The sequence below is a fragment of the Phyllobates terribilis genome, unplaced genomic scaffold (assembly GCF_046119375.1).
Source record: "Phyllobates terribilis strain yellow unplaced genomic scaffold, ASM4611937v1 Scaffold_34__1_contigs__length_13252353, whole genome shotgun sequence".
Classification (NCBI taxonomy): domain Eukaryota; kingdom Metazoa; phylum Chordata; class Amphibia; order Anura; family Dendrobatidae; genus Phyllobates; species Phyllobates terribilis.
The window spans coordinates 3,074,318-3,090,937 of record NW_027362794.1 but is presented as its reverse complement, the minus strand read 5'-3'; the positions used below and the strand labels follow the sequence as shown (position 1 = coordinate 3,090,937).

The window sequence follows — 16,620 nt, the reverse complement described above, 5'->3', positions numbered from 1 at the left end:
TAATCAACCAAACTTTTTGGGTTGGTTTCTCTTTTATAGTCTGCAGGCATTAAATGAAAGAAGTCAGTGTTCCAGCAGAGGGAGACAACGTTTCAGAAAAGGCATTGTAGCAAACCAAAAAAGAAATTTTAAGCGCAGCAGAGTAACCGGCTCACATACCTGTTAGCTCAGGTGAGTTTAAAAGGCTGCTGTTGATAACAAGGGCATTTGCTAAATAGATGGTGTGTGTGCAACAATATACTGAAAGGTCAATTATATTGTGCAGCTTATCTCACCACCTGTAGTTATTTAGGTGAAAGCTCCAAAATGCTTGCCTAATATGTCTGTTTATCCAAAAGGAAGTATAGAGGGAGAGCTAGATAGATAGCATTGCATTACATTACATGGCAATGCAATGCACAGTTGCTGAAGTTGAACCAAAATGAGCTTGTCATCTGGCTTCTGCAACTTTTAACATGAAAAATCCAATGAGGAGAAGAAAAGCAAAGCCAAAGAGTCCATCCCAAAATCCGACAAACAAGCCAAATGAACAAAAAGCATTGAATTCAATTCTTTCTGATTTTAGAAACTGCATTAAAGAAGGGGTGCACCGGTCCTGGCGATACTGCAATACAAGGTCAATGCGTGGAGTGGACAGAGCAAGCTCTTTTTCCATCTCCCTGTTCTAAAAATCCATTTAATATATGGTCCCCAGATAGGGGACGTATCAGATATTAAACTGATAAGAACAGATACTACACTTGATCTTAGCCAAAAGGCCGAGAAGCGATAACCAGAATTGGTTTCCGACTACGGTGCCACCCAAGGATTCTGAAAAGTCCATTTGTGGAGATGGCCACCTGGACTCCCGTTAAGAAGACATGCTGTCAACCTCTAGATCCCTCACATGCCTGCACTTTTCGGCTTGCTGCTGCTGCAATCCACGCGTTTTAGATCTGCATAACTCCACCTCTTTTAGCACAGTACCCTCAACCCCCGGCTGTTCCCACCCGCCTCAACACCGTTGGAAGGGAGGAGAGCCAATTAAGGCGGGGGGGGGGGGGTGGAACGAGCAGCTGTCTACCCTTAGCAGGAGGGTTGCTGATTAATTACCTCTCCTGCTGCTGCTGCTGCTGGCTGTCCAGCAGCAGACTGAAGGTGGCTGCTGCTGTGCGCAGGTATATAAAGGCTCAGAGCCTATTATGACACGCGCAGCCAGCGTTCCATTGCCACATTCCGTCTACTGCAGGCGGGATACCTGGATGGCTGAATGTCACTGAGAAGCTCACAGAGACCGCCATAAGCAACAGTTTAAAAGAATGCCACAGACTAATCAACCAAACTTTTTGGGTTGGTTTCTCTTTTATAGTCTGCAGGCATTAAATGAAAGAAGTCAGTGTTCCAGCAGAGGGAGACAACGTTTCAGAAAAGGCATTGTAGCAAACCAAAAAAGAAATTTTAAGCGCAGCAGAGTAACCAGCTCACATACCTGTTAGCTCAGGTGAGTTTAAAAGGCTGCTGTTGATAACAAGGGCATTTGCTAAATAGATGTTGTGTGTGCAACAATATACTGAAAGGTCAATTATATTGTGCAGCTTATCTCACCACCTGTAGTTATTTAGGTGAAAGCTCCAAAATGCTTGCCTAATATGTCTGTTTATCCAAAAGGAAGTATAGAGGGAGAGCTAGATAGATAGCATTGCATTACATTACATGGCAATGCAATGCACAGTTGCTGAAGTTGAACCAAAATGAGCTTGTCATCTGGCTTCTGCAACTTTTAACATGAAAAATCCAATGAGGAGAAGAAAAGCAAAGCCAAAGAGTCCATCCCAAAATCCGACAAACAAGCCAAATGAACAAAAAGCATTGAATTCAATTCTTTCTGATTTTAGAAACTGCATTAAAGAAGCGGTGCACCGGTCCTGGAGATACTGCAATACCAGGTCAATGCGTGGAGTGGACAGAGCAAGCTCTTTTTCCATCTCCCTGTTCTAAAAATCCATTTAATATATGGTCCCCAGATAGGGGACGTATCAGATATTAAACTGATAAGAACAGATACTACACTTGATCTTAGCCAAAAGGCCGAGAAGCGATAACCAGAATTGGTTTCCGACTACGGTGCCACCCAAGGATTCTGAAAAGTCCATTTGTGGAGATGGCCACCTGGACTCCCATTAAGAAGACATGCTGTCAACCTCTAGATCCCTCACATGCCTGCACTTTTCAGCTTGCTGCTGCTGCAATCCACGCGTTTTAGATCTGCATAACTCCACCTCTTTTAGCACAGTACCCTCAACCCCCGGCTGTTCCCACCCGCCTCAACACCGTTGGAAGGGAGGAGAACCAATTAAGGCGGGGGGGGGGGGTGTGGAACGAGCAGCTGTCTACCCTTAGCAGGAGGGTTGCTGATTAATTACCTCTCCTGCTGCTGCTGCTGCTGGCTGTCCAGCAGCAGACTGAAGGTGGCTGCTGCTGTGCGCAGGTATATAAAGGCTCAGAGCCTATTATGACACGCGCAGCCAGCGTTCCATTGCCACATTCCGTCTACTGCAGGCGGGATACCTGGATGGCTGAATGTCACTGAGAAGCTCACAGAGACCGCCATAAGCAACAGTTTAAAAGAATGCCACAGACTAATCAACCAAACTTTTTGGGTTGGTTTCTCTTTTATAGTCTGCAGGCATTAAATGAAAGAAGTCAGTGTTCCAGCAGAGGGAGACAACGTTTCAGAAAAGGCATTGTAGCAAACCAAAAAAGAAATTTTAAGCGCAGCAGAGTAACCAGCTCACATACCTGTTAGCTCAGGTGAGTTTAAAAGGCTGCTGTTAATAACAAGGGCATTTGCTAAATAGATGGTGTGTGTGCAACAATATACTGAAAGGTCAATTATATTGTGCAGCTTATCTCACCACCTGTAGTTATTTAGGTGAAAGCTCCAAAATGCTTGCCTAATATGTCTGTTTATCCAAAAGGAAGTATAGAGGGAGAGCTAGATAGATAGCATTGCATTACATTACATGGCAATGCAATGCACAGTTGCTGAAGTTGAACCAAAATGAGCTTGTCATCTGGCTTCTGCAACTTTTAACATGAAAAATCCAATGAGGAGAAGAAAAGCAAAGCCAAAGAGTCCATCCCAAAATCCGACAAACAAGCCAAATGAACAAAAAGCATTGAATTCAATTCTTTCTGATTTTAGAAACTGCATTAAAGAAGGGGTGCACCGGTCCTGGAGATACTGCAATACCAGGTCAATGCGTGGAGTGGACAGAGCAAGCTCTTTTTCCATCTCCCTGTTCTAAAAATCCATTTAATATATGGTCCCCAGATAGGGGACGTATCAGATATTAAACTGATAAGAACAGATACTACACTTGATCTTAGCCAAAAGGCCGAGAAGCGATAACCAGAATTGGTTTCCGACTACGGTGCCACCCAAGGATTCTGAAAAGTCCATTTGTGGAGATGGCCACCTGGACTCCCGTTAAGAAGACATGCTGTCAACCTCTAGATCCCTCACATGCCTGCACTTTTCGGCTTGCTGCTGCTGCAATCCACGCGTTTTAGATCTGCATAACTCCACCTCTTTTAGCACAGTACCCTCAACCCCCGGCTGTTCCCACCCGCCTCAACACCGTTGGAAGGGAGGAGAACCAATTAAGGCGGGGGGGGGGGTGGAACGAGCAGCTGTCTACCCTTAGCAGGAGGGTTGCTGATTAATTACCTCTCCTGCTGCTGCTGCTGCTGGCTGTCCAGCAGCAGACTGAAGGTGGCTGCTGCTGTGCGCAGGTATATAAAGGCTCAGAGCCTATTATGACACGCGCAGCCAGCGTTCCATTGCCACATTCCGTCTACTGCAGGCGGGATACCTGGATGGCTGAATGTCACTGAGAAGCTCACAGAGACCGCCATAAGCAACAGTTTAAAATAATGCCACAGACTAATCAACCAAACTTTTTGGGTTGGTTTCTCTTTTATAGTCTGCAGGCATTAAATGAAAGAAGTCAGTGTTCCAGCAGAGGGAGACAACGTTTCAGAAAAGGCATTGTAGCAAACCAAAAAAGAAATTTTAAGCGCAGCAGAGTAACCAGCTCACATACCTGTTAGCTCAGGTGAGTTTAAAAGGCTGCTGTTGATAACAAGGGCATTTGCTAAATAGATGGTGTGTGTGCAACAATATACTGAAAGGTCAATTATATTGTGCAGCTTATCTCACCACCTGTAGTTATTTAGGTGAAAGCTCCAAAATGCTTGCCTAATATGTCTGTTTATCCAAAAGGAAGTATAGAGGGAGAGCTAGATAGATAGCATTGCATTACATTACATGGCAATGCAATGCACAGTTGCTGAAGTTGAACCAAAATGAGCTTGTCATCTGGCTTCTGCAACTTTTAACATGAAAAATCCAATGAGGAGAAGAAAAGCAAAGCCAAAGAGTCCATCCCAAAATCCGACAAACAAGCCAAATGAACAAAAAGCATTGAATTCAATTCTTTCTGATTTTAGAAACTGCATTAAAGAAGGGGTGCACCGGTCCTGGAGATACTGCAATACCAGGTCAATGCGTGGAGTGGACAGAGCAAGCTCTTTTTCCATCTCCCTGTTCTAAAAATCCATTTAATATATGGTCCCCAGATAGGGGACGTATCAGATATTAAACTGATAAGAACAGATACTACACTTGATCTTAGCCAAAAGGCCGAGAAGCGATAACCAGAATTGGTTTCCGACTACGGTGCCACCCAAGGATTCTGAAAAGTCCATTTGTGGAGATGGCCACCTGGACTCCCGTTAAGAAGACATGCTGTCAACCTCTAGATCCCTCACATGCCTGCACTTTTCGGCTTGCTGCTGCTGCAATCCACGCGTTTTAGATCTGCATAACTCCACCTCTTTTAGCACAGTACCCTCAACCCCCGGCTGTTCCCACCCGCCTCAACACCGTTGGAAGGGAGGAGAACCAATTAAGGCGGGGGGGGGGGTGGAACGAGCAGCTGTCTACCCTTAGCAGGAGGGTTGCTGATTAATTACCTCTCCTGCTGCTGCTGCTGGCTGTCCAGCAGCAGACTGAAGGTGGCTGCTGCTGTGCGCAGGTATATAAAGGCTCAGAGCCTATTATGACACGCGCAGCCAGCGTTCCATTGCCACATTCCGTCTACTGCAGGCGGGATACCTGGATGGCTGAATGTCACTGAGAAGCTCACAGAGACCGCCATAAGCAACAGTTTAAAAGAATGCCACAGACTAATCAACCAAACTTTTTGGGTTGGTTTCTCTTTTATAGTCTGCAGGCATTAAATGAAAGAAGTCAGTGTTCCAGCAGAGGGAGACAACGTTTCAGAAAAGGCATTGTAGCAAACCAAAAAAGAAATTTTAAGCGCAGCAGAGTAACCAGCTCACATACCTGTTAGCTCAGGTGAGTTTAAAAGGCTGCTGTTGATAACAAGGGCATTTGCTAAATAGATGGTGTGTGTGCAACAATATACTGAAAGGTCAATTATATTGTGCAGCTTATCTCACCACCTGTAGTTATTTAGGTGAAAGCTCCAAAATGCTTGCCTAATATGTCTGTTTATCCAAAAGGAAGTATAGAGGGAGAGCTAGATAGATAGCATTGCATTACATTACATGGCAATGCAATGCACAGTTGCTGAAGTTGAACCAAAATGAGCTTGTCATCTGGCTTCTGCAACTTTTAACATGAAAAATCCAATGAGGAGAAGAAAAGCAAAGCCAAAGAGTCCATCCCAAAATCCGACAAACAAGCCAAATGAACAAAAAGCATTGAATTCAATTCTTTCTGATTTTAGAAACTGCATTAAAGAAGGGGTGCACCGGTCCTGGAGATACTGCAATACCAGGTCAATGCGTGGAGTGGACAGAGCAAGCTCTTTTTCCATCTCCCTGTTCTAAAAATCCATTTAATATATGGTCCCCAGATAGGGGACGTATCAGATATTAAACTGATAAGAACAGATACTACACTTGATCTTAGCCAAAAGGCCGAGAAGCGATAACCAGAATTGGTCTCCGACTACGGTGCCACCCAAGGATTCTGAAAAGTCCATTTGTGGAGATGGCCACCTGGACTCCCGTTAAGAAGACATGCTGTCAACCTCTAGATCCCTCACATGCCTGCACTTTTCGGCTTGCTGCTGCTGCAATCCACGCGTTTTAGATCTGCATAACTCCACCTCTTTTAGCACAGTACCCTCAACCCCCGGCTGTTCCCACCCGCCTCAACACCGTTGGAAGGGAGGAGAACCAATTAAGGCGGGGGGGGGGGGCGTGGAACGAGCAGCTGTCTACCCTTAGCAGGAGGGTTGCTGATTAATTACCTCTCCTGCTGCTGCTGCTGCTGGCTGTCCAGCAGCAGACTGAAGGTGGCTGCTGCTGTGCGCAGGTATATAAAGGCTCAGAGCCTATTATGACACGCGCAGCCAGCGTTCCATTGCCACATTCCGTCTACTGCAGGCGGGATACCTGGATGGCTGAATGTCACTGAGAAGCTCACAGAGACCGCCATAAGCAACAGTTTAAAAGAATGCCACAGACTAATCAACCAAACTTTTTGGGTTGGTTTCTCTTTTATAGTCTGCAGGCATTAAATGAAAGAAGTCAGTGTTCCAGCAGAGGGAGACAACGTTTCAGAAAAGGCATTGTAGCAAACCAAAAAAGAAATTTTAAGCGCAGCAGAGTAACCAGCTCACATACCTGTTAGCTCAGGTGAGTTTAAAAGGCTGCTGTTGATAACAAGGGCATTTGCTAAATAGATGGTGTGTGTGCAACAATATACTGAAAGGTCAATTATATTGTGCAGCTTATCTCACCACCTGTAGTTATTTAGGTGAAAGCTCCAAAATGCTTGCCTAATATGTCTGTTTATCCAAAAGGAAGTATAGAGGGAGAGCTAGATAGATAGCATTGCATTACATTACATGGCAATGCAATGCACAGTTGCTGAAGTTGAACCAAAATGAGCTTGTCATCTGGCTTCTGCAACTTTTAACATGAAAAATCCAATGAGGAGAAGAAAAGCAAAGCCAAAGAGTCCATCCCAAAATCCGACAAACAAGCCAAATGAACAAAAAGCATTGAATTCAATTCTTTCTGATTTTAGAAACTGCATTAAAGAAGGGGTGCACCGGTCCTGGAGATACTGCAATACCAGGTCAATGCGTGGAGTGGACAGAGCAAGCTCTTTTTCCATCTCCCTGTTCTAAAAATCCATTTAATATATGGTCCCCAGATAGGGGACGTATCAGATATTAAACTGATAAGAACAGATACTACACTTGATCTTAGCCAAAAGGCCGAGAAGCGATAACCAGAATTGGTCTCCGACTACGGTGCCACCCAAGGATTCTGAAAAGTCCATTTGTGGAGATGGCCACCTGGACTCCCGTTAAGAAGACATGCTGTCAACCTCTAGATCCCTCACATGCCTGCACTTTTCGGCTTGCTGCTGCTGCAATCCACGCGTTTTAGATCTGCATAACTCCACCTCTTTTAGCACAGTACCCTCAACCCCCGGCTGTTCCCACCCGCCTCAACACCGTTGGAAGGGAGGAGAACCAATTAAGGCGGGGGGGGGAGGGTGGAACTAGCAGCTGTCTACCCTTAGCAGGAGGGTTGCTGATTAATTACCTCTCCTGCTGCTGCTGCTGCTGGCTGTCCAGCAGGAGACTGAAGGTGGCTGCTGCTGTGCGCAGGTATATAAAAGCTCAGAGCCTATTATGACACGCGCAGCCAGCGTTCCATTGCCACATTCCGTCTACTGCAGGCGGGATACCTGGATGGCTGAATGTCACTGAGAAGCTCACAGAGACCGCCATAAGCAACAGTTTAAAAGAATGCCACAGACTAATCAACCAAACTTTTTGGGTTGGTTTCTCTTTTATAGTCTGCAGGCATTAAATGAAAGAAGTCAGTGTTCCAGCAGAGGGAGACAACGTTTCAGAAAAGGCATTGTAGCAAACCAAAAAAGAAATTTTAAGCGCAGCAGAGTAACCAGCTCACATACCTGTTAGCTCAGGTGAGTTTAAAAGGCTGCTGTTGATAACAAGGGCATTTGCTAAATAGATGGTGTGTGTGCAACAATATACTGAAAGGTCAATTATATTGTGCAGCTTATCTCACCACCTGTAGTTATTTAGGTGAAAGCTCCAAAATGCTTGCCTAATATGTCTGTTTATCCAAAAGGAAGTATAGCGGGAGAGCTAGATAGATAGCATTGCATTACATTACATGGCAATGCAATGCACAGTTGCTGAAGTTGAACCAAAATGAGCTTGTCATCTGGCTTCTGCAACTTTTAACATGAAAAATCCAATGAGGAGAAGAAAAGCAAAGCCAAAGAGTCCATCCCAAAATCCGACAAACAAGCCAAATGAACAAAAAGCATTGAATTCAATTCTTTCTGATTTTAGAAACTGCATTAAAGAAGGGGTGCACCGGTCCTGGAGATACTGCAATACCAGGTCAATGCGTGGAGTGGACAGAGCAAGCTCTTTTTCCATCTCCCTGTTCTAAAAATCCATTTAATATATGGTCCCCAGATAGGGGACGTATCAGATATTAAACTGATAAGAACAGATACTACACTTGATCTTAGCCAAAAGGCCGAGAAGCGATAACCAGAATTGGTTTCCGACTACGGTGCCACCCAAGGATTCTGAAAAGTCCATTTGTGGAGATGGCCACCTGGACTCCCGTTAAGAAGACATGCTGTCAACCTCTAGATCCCTCACATGCCTGCACTTTTCGGCTTGCTGCTGCTGCAATCCACGCGTTTTAGATCTGCATAACTCCACCTCTTTTAGCACAGTACCCTCAACCCCCGGCTGTTCCCACCCGCCTCAACACCGTTGGAAGGGAGGAGAACCAATTAAGGCGGGGGGGGGGGTGGAACGAGCAGCTGTCTACCCTTAGCAGGAGGGTTGCTGATTAATTACCTCTCCTGCTGCTGCTGCTGCTGGCTGTCCAGCAGCAGACTGAAGGTGACTGCTGCTGTGCGCAGGTATATAAAGGCTCAGAGCCTATTATGACACGCGCAGCCAGCGTTCCATTGCCACATTCCGTCTACTGCAGGCGGGATACCTGGATGGCTGAATGTCACTGAGAAGCTCACAGAGACCGCCATAAGCAACAGTTTAAAAGAATGCCACAGACTAATCAACCAAACTTTTTGGGTTGGTTTCTCTTTTATAGTCTGCAGGCATTAAATGAAAGAAGTCAGTGTTCCAGCAGAGGGAGACAACGTTTCAGAAAAGGCATTGTAGCAAACCAAAAAAGAAATTTTAAGCGCAGCAGAGTAACCAGCTCACATACCTGTTAGCTCAGGTGAGTTTAAAAGGCTGCTGTTGATAACAAGGGCATTTGCTAAATAGATGGTGTGTGTGCAACAATATACTGAAAGGTCAATTATATTGTGCAGCTTATCTCACCACCTGTAGTTATTTAGGTGAAAGCTCCAAAATGCTTGCCTAATATGTCTGTTTATCCAAAAGGAAGTATAGAGGGAGAGCTAGATAGATAGCATTGCATTACATTACATGGCAATGCAATGCACAGTTCCTGAAGTTGAACCAAAATGAGCTTGTCATCTGGCTTCTGCAACTTTTAACATGAAAAATCCAATGAGGAGAAGAAAAGCAAAGCCAAAGAGTCCATCCCAAAATCCGACAAACAAGCCAAATGAACAAAAAGCATTGAATTCAATTCTTTCTGATTTTAGAAACTGCATTAAAGAAGGGGTGCACCGGTCCTGGAGATACTGCAATACCAGGTCAATGCGTGGAGTGGACAGAGCAAGCTCTTTTTCCATCTCCCTGTTCTAAAAATCCATTTAATATATGGTCCCCAGATAGGGGACGTATCAGATATTAAACTGATAAGAACAGATACTACACTTGATCTTAGCCAAAAGGCCGAGAAGCGATAACCAGAATTGGTTTCCGACTACGGTGCCACCCAAGGATTCTGAAAAGTCCATTTGTGGAGATGGCCACCTGGACTCCCGTTAAGAAGACATGCTGTCAACCTCTAGATCCCTCACATGCCTGCACTTTTCGGCTTGCTGCTGCTGCAATCCACGCGTTTTAGATCTGCATAACTCCACCTCTTTTAGCACAGTACCCTCAACCCCCGGCTGTTCCCACCCGCCTCAACACCGTTGGAAGGGAGGAGAACCAATTAAGGCGGGGGGGGGAGGGTGGAACGAGCAGCTGTCTACCCTTAGCAGGAGGGTTGCTGATTAATTACCTCTCCTGCTGCTGCTGCTGCTGGCTGTCCAGCAGCAGACTGAAGGTGGCTGCTGCTGTGCGCAGGTATATAAAGGCTCAGAGCCTATTATGACACGCGCAGCCAGCGTTCCATTGCCACATTCCGTCTACTGCAGGCGGGATACCTGGATGGCTGAATGTCACTGAGAAGCTCACAGAGACCGCCATAAGCAACAGTTTAAAAGAATGCCACAGACTAATCAACCAAACTTTTTGGGTTGGTTTCTCTTTTATAGTCTGCAGGCATTAAATGAAAGAAGTCAGTGTTCCAGCAGAGGGAGACAACGTTTCAGAAAAGGCATTGTAGCAAACCAAAAAAGAAATTTTAAGTGCAGCAGAGTAACCAGCTCACATACCTGTTAGCTCAGGTGAGTTTAAAAGGCTGCTGTTGATAACAAGGGCATTTGCTAAATAGATGGTGTGTGTGCAACAATATACTGAAAGGTCAATTATATTGTGCAGCTTATCTCACCACCTGTAGTTATTTAGGTGAAAGCTCCAAAATGCTTGCCTAATATGTCTGTTTATCCAAAAGGAAGTATAGAGGGAGAGCTAGATAGATAGCATTGCATTACATTACATGGCAATGCAATGCACAGTTGCTGAAGTTGAACCAAAATGAGCTTGTCATCTGGCTTCTGCAACTTTTAACATGAAAAATCCAATGAGGAGAAGAAAAGCAAAGCCAAAGAGTCCATCCCAAAATCCGACAAACAAGCCAAATGAACAAAAAGCATTGAATTCAATTCTTTCTGATTTTAGAAACTGCATTAAAGAAGGGGTGCACCGGTCCTGGAGATACTGCAATACCAGGTCAATGCGTGGAGTGGACAGAGCAAGCTCTTTTTCCATCTCCCTGTTCTAAAAATCCATTTAATATATGGTCCCCAGATAGGGGACGTATCAGATATTAAACTGATAAGAACAGATACTACACTTGATCTTAGCCAAAAGGCCGAGAAGCGATAACCAGAATTGGTTTCCGACTACGGTGCCACCCAAGGATTCTGAAAAGTCCATTTGTGGAGATGGCCACCTGGACTCCCGTTAAGAAGACATGCTGTCAACCTCTAGATCCCTCACATGCCTGCACTTTTCGGCTTGCTGCTGCTGCAATCCACGCGTTTTAGATCTGCATAACTCCACCTCTTTTAGCACAGTACCCTCAACCCCCGGCTGTTCCCACCCGCCTCAACACCGTTGGAAGGGAGGAGAACCAATTAAGGCGGGGGGGGGGGTGGAACGAGCAGCTGTCTACCCTTAGCAGGAGGGTTGCTGATTAATTACCTCTCCTGCTGCTGCTGCTGCTGCTGGCTGTCCAGCAGCAGACTGAAGGTGGCTGCTGCTGTGCGCAGGTATATAAAGGCTCAGAGCCTATTATGACACGCGCAGCCAGCGTTCCATTGCCACATTCCGTCTACTGCAGGCGGGATACCTGGATGGCTGAATGTCACTGAGAAGCTCACAGAGACCGCCATAAGCAACAGTTTAAAAGAATGCCACAGACTAATAAACCAAACTTTTTGGGTTGGTTTCTCTTTTATAGTCTGCAGGCATTAAATGAAAGAAGTCAGTGTTCCAGCAGAGGGAGACAACGTTTCAGAAAAGGCATTGTAGCAAACCAAAAAAGAAATTTTAAGCGCAGCAGAGTAACCAGCTCACATACCTGTTAGCTCAGGTGAGTTTAAAAGGCTGCTGTTGATAACAAGGGCATTTGCTAAATAGATGGTGTGTGTGCAACAATATACTGAAAGGTCAATTATATTGTGCAGCTTATCTCACCACCTGTAGTTATTTAGGTGAAAGCTCCAAAATGCTTGCCTAATATGTCTGTTTATCCAAAAGGAAGTATAGAGGGAGAGCTAGATAGATAGCATTGCATTACATTACATGGCAATGCAATGCACAGTTCCTGAAGTTGAACCAAAATGAGCTTGTCATCTGGCTTCTGCAACTTTTAACATGAAAAATCCAATGAGGAGAAGAAAAGCAAAGCCAAAGAGTCCATCCCAAAATCCGACAAACAAGCCAAATGAACAAAAAGCATTGAATTCAATTCTTTCTGATTTTAGAAACTGCATTAAAGAAGGGGAGCACCGGTCCTGGAGATACTGCAATACCAGGTCAATGCGTGGAGTGGACAGAGCAAGCTCTTTTTCCATCTCCCTGTTCTAAAAATCCATTTAATATATGGTCCCCAGATAGGGGACGTATCAGATATTAAACTGATAAGAACAGATACTACACTTGATCTTAGCCAAAAGGCCGAGAAGCGATAACCAGAATTGGTTTCCGACTACGGTGCCACCCAAGGATTCTGAAAAGTCCATTTGTGGAGATGGCCACCTGGACTCCCGTTAAGAAGACATGCTGTCAACCTCTAGATCCCTCACATGCCTGCACTTTTCGGCTTGCTGCTGCTGCAATCCACGCGTTTTAGATCTGCATAACTCCACCTCTTTTAGCACAGTACCCTCAACCCCCGGCTGTTCCCACCCGCCTCAACACCGTTGGAAGGGAGGAGAACCAATTAAGGCGGGGGGGGGGGTGGAACGAGCAGCTGTCTACCCTTAGCAGGAGGGTTGCTGATTAATTACCTCTCCTGCTGCTGCTGCTGCTGGCTGTCCAGCAGCAGACTGAAGGTGGCTGCTGCTGTGCGCAGGTATATAAAGGCTCAGAGCCTATTATGACACGCGCAGCCAGCGTTCCATTGCCACATTCCGTCTACTGCAGGCGGGATACCTGGATGGCTGAATGTCACTGAGAAGCTCACAGAGACCGCCATAAGCAACAGTTTAAAAGAATGCCACAGACTAATCAACCAAACTTTTTGGGTTGGTTTCTCTTTTATAGTCTGCAGGCATTAAATGAAAGAAGTCAGTGTTCCAGCAGAGGGAGACAACGTTTCAGAAAAGGCATTGTAGCAAACCAAAAAAGAAATTTTAAGCGCAGCAGAGTAACCAGCTCACATACCTGTTAGCTCAGGTGAGTTTAAAAGGCTGCTGTTGATAACAAGGGCATTTGCTAAATAGATGGTGTGTGTGCAACAATATACTGAAAGGTCAATTATATTGTGCAGCTTATCTCACCACCTGTAGTTATTTAGGTGAAAGCTCCAAAATGCTTGCCTAATATGTCTGTTTATCCAAAAGGAAGTATAGAGGGAGAGCTAGATAGATAGCATTGCATTACATTACATGGCAATGCAATGCACAGTTCCTGAAGTTGAACCAAAATGAGCTTGTCATCTGGCTTCTGCAACTTTTAACATGAAAAATCCAATGAGGAGAAGAAAAGCAAAGCCAAAGAGTCCATCCCAAAATCCGACAAACAAGCCAAATGAACAAAAAGCATTGAATTCAATTCTTTCTGATTTTAGAAACTGCATTAAAGAAGGGGTGCACCGGTCCTGGAGATACTGCAATACCAGGTCAATGCGTGGAGTGGACAGAGCAAGCTCTTTTTCCATCTCCCTGTTCTAAAAATCCATTTAATATATGGTCCCCAGATAGGGGACGTATCAGATATTAAACTGATAAGAACAGATACTACACTTGATCTTAGCCAAAAGGCCGAGAAGCGATAACCAGAATTGGTTTCCGACTACGGTGCCACCCAAGGATTCTGAAAAGTCCATTTGTGGAGATGGCCACCTGGACTCCCGTTAAGAAGACATGCTGTCAACCTCTAGATCCCTCACATGCCTGCACTTTTCGGCTTGCTGCTGCTGCAATCCACGCGTTTTAGATCTGCATAACTCCACCTCTTTTAGCACAGTACCCTCAACCCCCGGCTGTTCCCACCCGCCTCAACACCGTTGGAAGGGAGGAGAACCAATTAAGGCGGGGGGGGGGGGTGGAACGAGCAGCTGTCTACCCTTAGCAGGAGGGTTGCTGATTAATTACCTCTCCTGCTGCTGCTGCTGCTGGCTGTCCAGCAGCAGACTGAAGGTGGCTGCTGCTGTGCGCAGGTATATAAAGGCTCAGAGCCTATTATGACACGCGCAGCCAGCGTTCCATTGCCACATTCCGTCTACTGCAGGCGGGATACCTGGATGGCTGAATGTCACTGAGAAGCTCACAGAGACCGCCATACGCAACAGTTTAAAAGAATGCCACAGACTAATCAACCAAACTTTTTGGGTTGGTTTCTCTTTTATAGTCTGCAGGCATTAAATGAAAGAAGTCATTGTTCCAGCAGAGGGAGACAACGTTTCAGAAAAGGCATTGTAGCAAACCAAAAAAGAAATTTTAAGCGCAGCAGAGTAACCAGCTCACATACCTGTTAGCTCAGGTGAGTTTAAAAGGCTGCTGTTGATAACAAGGGCATTTGCTAAATAGATGGTGTGTGTGCAACAATATACTGAAAGGTCAATTATATTGTGCAGCTTATCTCACCACCTGTAGTTATTTAGGTGAAAGCTCCAAAATGCTTGCCTAATATGTCTGTTTATCCAAAAGGAAGTATAGAGGGAGAGCTAGATAGATAGCATTGCATTACATTACATGGCAATGCAATGCACAGTTGCTGAAGTTGAACCAAAATGAGCTTGTCATCTGGCTTCTGCAACTTTTAACATGAAAAATCCAATGAGGAGAAGAAAAGCAAAGCCAAAGAGTCCATCCCAAAATCCGACAAACAAGCCAAATGAACAAAAAGCATTGAATTCAATTCTTTCTGATTTTAGAAACTGCATTAAAGAAGGGGTGCACCGGTCCTGGAGATACTGCAATACCAGGTCAATGCGTGGAGTGGACAGAGCAAGCTCTTTTTCCATCTCCCTGTTCTAAAAATCCATTTAATATATGGTCCCCAGATAGGGGACGTATCAGATATTAAACTGATAAGAACAGATACTACACTTGATCTTAGCCAAAAGGCCGAGAAGCGATAACCAGAATTGGTTTCCGACTACGGTGCCACCCAAGGATTCTGAAAAGTCCATTTGTGGAGATGGCCACCTGGACTCCCGTTAAGAAGACATGCTGTCAACCTCTAGATCCCTCACATGCCTGCACTTTTCGGCTTGCTGCTGCTGCAATCCACGCGTTTTAGATCTGCATAACTCCACCTCTTTTAGCACAGTACCCTCAACCCCCGGCTGTTCCCACCCGCCTCAACACCGTTGAAAGGGAGGAGAACCAATTAAGGCGGGGGGGGGGGTGGAACGAGCAGCTGTCTACCCTTAGCAGGAGGGTTGCTGATTAATTACCTCTCCTGCTGCTGCTGCTGCTGGCTGTCCAGCAGCAGACTGAAGGTGGCTGCTGCTGTGCGCAGGTATATAAAGGCTCAGAGCCTATTATGACACGCGCAGCCAGCGTTCCATTGCCACATTCCGTCTACTGCAGGCGGGATACCTGGATGGCTGAATGTCACTGAGAAGCTCACAGAGACCGCCATAAGCAACAGTTTAAAAGAATGCCACAGACTAATCAACCAAACTTTTTGGGTTTGTTTCTCTTTTATAGTCTGCAGGCATTAAATGAAAGAAGTCAGTGTTCCAGCAGAGGGAGACAACGTTTCAGAAAAGGCATTGTAGCAAACCAAAAAAGAAATTTTAAGCGCAGCAGAGTAACCAGCTCACATACCTGTTAGCTCAGGTGAGTTTAAAAGGCTGCTGTTGATAACAAGGGCATTTGCTAAATAGATGGTGTGTGTGCAACAATATACTGAAAGGTCAATTATATTGTGCAGCTTATCTCACCACCTGTAGTTATTTAGGTGAAAGCTCCAAAATGCTTGCCTAATATGTCTGTTTATCCAAAAGGAAGTATAGAGGGAGAGCTAGATAGATAGCATTGCATTACATTACATGGCAATGCAATGCACAGTTGCTGAAGTTGAACCAAAATGAGCTTGTCATCTGGCTTCTGCAACTTTTAACATGAAAAATCCAATGAGGAGAAGAAAAGCAAAGCCAAAGAGTCCATCCCAAAATCCGACAAACAAGCCAAATGAACAAAAAGCATTGAATTCAATTCTTTCTGATTTTAGAAACTGCATTAAAGAAGGGGTGCACCGGTCCTGGAGATACTGCAATACCAGGTCAATGCGTGGAGTGGACAGAGCAAGCTCTTTTTCCATCTCCCTGTTCTAAAAATCCATTTAATATATGGTCCCCAGATAGGGGACGTATCAGATATTAAACTGATAAGAAAAGATACTACACTTGATCTTAGCCAAAAGGCCGAGAAGCGATAACCAGAATTCGTTTCCGACTACGGTGCCACCCAAGGATTCTGAAAAGTCCATTTGTGGAGATGGCCACCTGGACTCCCGTTAAGAAGACATGCTGTCAACCTCTAGATCCCTCACATGCCTGCACTTTTCGGCTTGCTGCTGCTGCAATCCA

At 45.1% G+C, this 16,620-nt stretch overlaps 13 non-coding genes across 13 annotated transcripts; all 13 read right to left on the bottom strand.

The window, feature by feature from the left end:
• Window positions 1-579: 579 nt before the first annotated feature.
• LOC141181804 (U2 spliceosomal RNA) lies at window positions 580-770 on the bottom strand. The gene has a single exon (XR_012257347.1). It is a non-coding gene; the product is annotated as a U2 spliceosomal RNA (small nuclear RNA).
• Window positions 771-1,888: 1,118 nt separating this feature from the next.
• LOC141181512 (U2 spliceosomal RNA) lies at window positions 1,889-2,079 on the bottom strand. The gene has a single exon (XR_012257081.1). It is a non-coding gene; the product is annotated as a U2 spliceosomal RNA (small nuclear RNA).
• Window positions 2,080-3,198: 1,119 nt separating this feature from the next.
• Window positions 3,199-3,389, bottom strand: LOC141182291 (U2 spliceosomal RNA). The gene has a single exon (XR_012257672.1). It is a non-coding gene; the product is annotated as a U2 spliceosomal RNA (small nuclear RNA).
• Window positions 3,390-4,505: 1,116 nt separating this feature from the next.
• LOC141182290 (U2 spliceosomal RNA) lies at window positions 4,506-4,696 on the bottom strand. The gene has a single exon (XR_012257671.1). It is a non-coding gene; the product is annotated as a U2 spliceosomal RNA (small nuclear RNA).
• Window positions 4,697-5,809: 1,113 nt separating this feature from the next.
• Window positions 5,810-6,000, bottom strand: LOC141182289 (U2 spliceosomal RNA). Its single transcript, XR_012257670.1, has one exon. It is a non-coding gene; the product is annotated as a U2 spliceosomal RNA (small nuclear RNA).
• Window positions 6,001-7,119: 1,119 nt separating this feature from the next.
• LOC141182288 (U2 spliceosomal RNA) lies at window positions 7,120-7,310 on the bottom strand. The gene has a single exon (XR_012257669.1). It is a non-coding gene; the product is annotated as a U2 spliceosomal RNA (small nuclear RNA).
• A 1,118-nt stretch (window positions 7,311-8,428) lies between these two features.
• On the bottom strand, window positions 8,429-8,619 carry LOC141182287 (U2 spliceosomal RNA). Its single transcript, XR_012257668.1, has one exon. It is a non-coding gene; the product is annotated as a U2 spliceosomal RNA (small nuclear RNA).
• Window positions 8,620-9,735: 1,116 nt separating this feature from the next.
• LOC141182286 (U2 spliceosomal RNA) lies at window positions 9,736-9,926 on the bottom strand. The gene has a single exon (XR_012257667.1). It is a non-coding gene; the product is annotated as a U2 spliceosomal RNA (small nuclear RNA).
• A 1,118-nt stretch (window positions 9,927-11,044) lies between these two features.
• On the bottom strand, window positions 11,045-11,235 carry LOC141182285 (U2 spliceosomal RNA). The gene has a single exon (XR_012257666.1). It is a non-coding gene; the product is annotated as a U2 spliceosomal RNA (small nuclear RNA).
• A 1,119-nt stretch (window positions 11,236-12,354) lies between these two features.
• On the bottom strand, window positions 12,355-12,545 carry LOC141181560 (U2 spliceosomal RNA). Its single transcript, XR_012257125.1, has one exon. It is a non-coding gene; the product is annotated as a U2 spliceosomal RNA (small nuclear RNA).
• A 1,116-nt stretch (window positions 12,546-13,661) lies between these two features.
• LOC141182284 (U2 spliceosomal RNA) lies at window positions 13,662-13,852 on the bottom strand. Its single transcript, XR_012257665.1, has one exon. It is a non-coding gene; the product is annotated as a U2 spliceosomal RNA (small nuclear RNA).
• Window positions 13,853-14,969: 1,117 nt separating this feature from the next.
• On the bottom strand, window positions 14,970-15,160 carry LOC141182281 (U2 spliceosomal RNA). Its single transcript, XR_012257663.1, has one exon. It is a non-coding gene; the product is annotated as a U2 spliceosomal RNA (small nuclear RNA).
• A 1,116-nt stretch (window positions 15,161-16,276) lies between these two features.
• LOC141181797 (U2 spliceosomal RNA) lies at window positions 16,277-16,467 on the bottom strand. Its single transcript, XR_012257340.1, has one exon. It is a non-coding gene; the product is annotated as a U2 spliceosomal RNA (small nuclear RNA).
• Window positions 16,468-16,620: the final 153 nt, after the last annotated feature.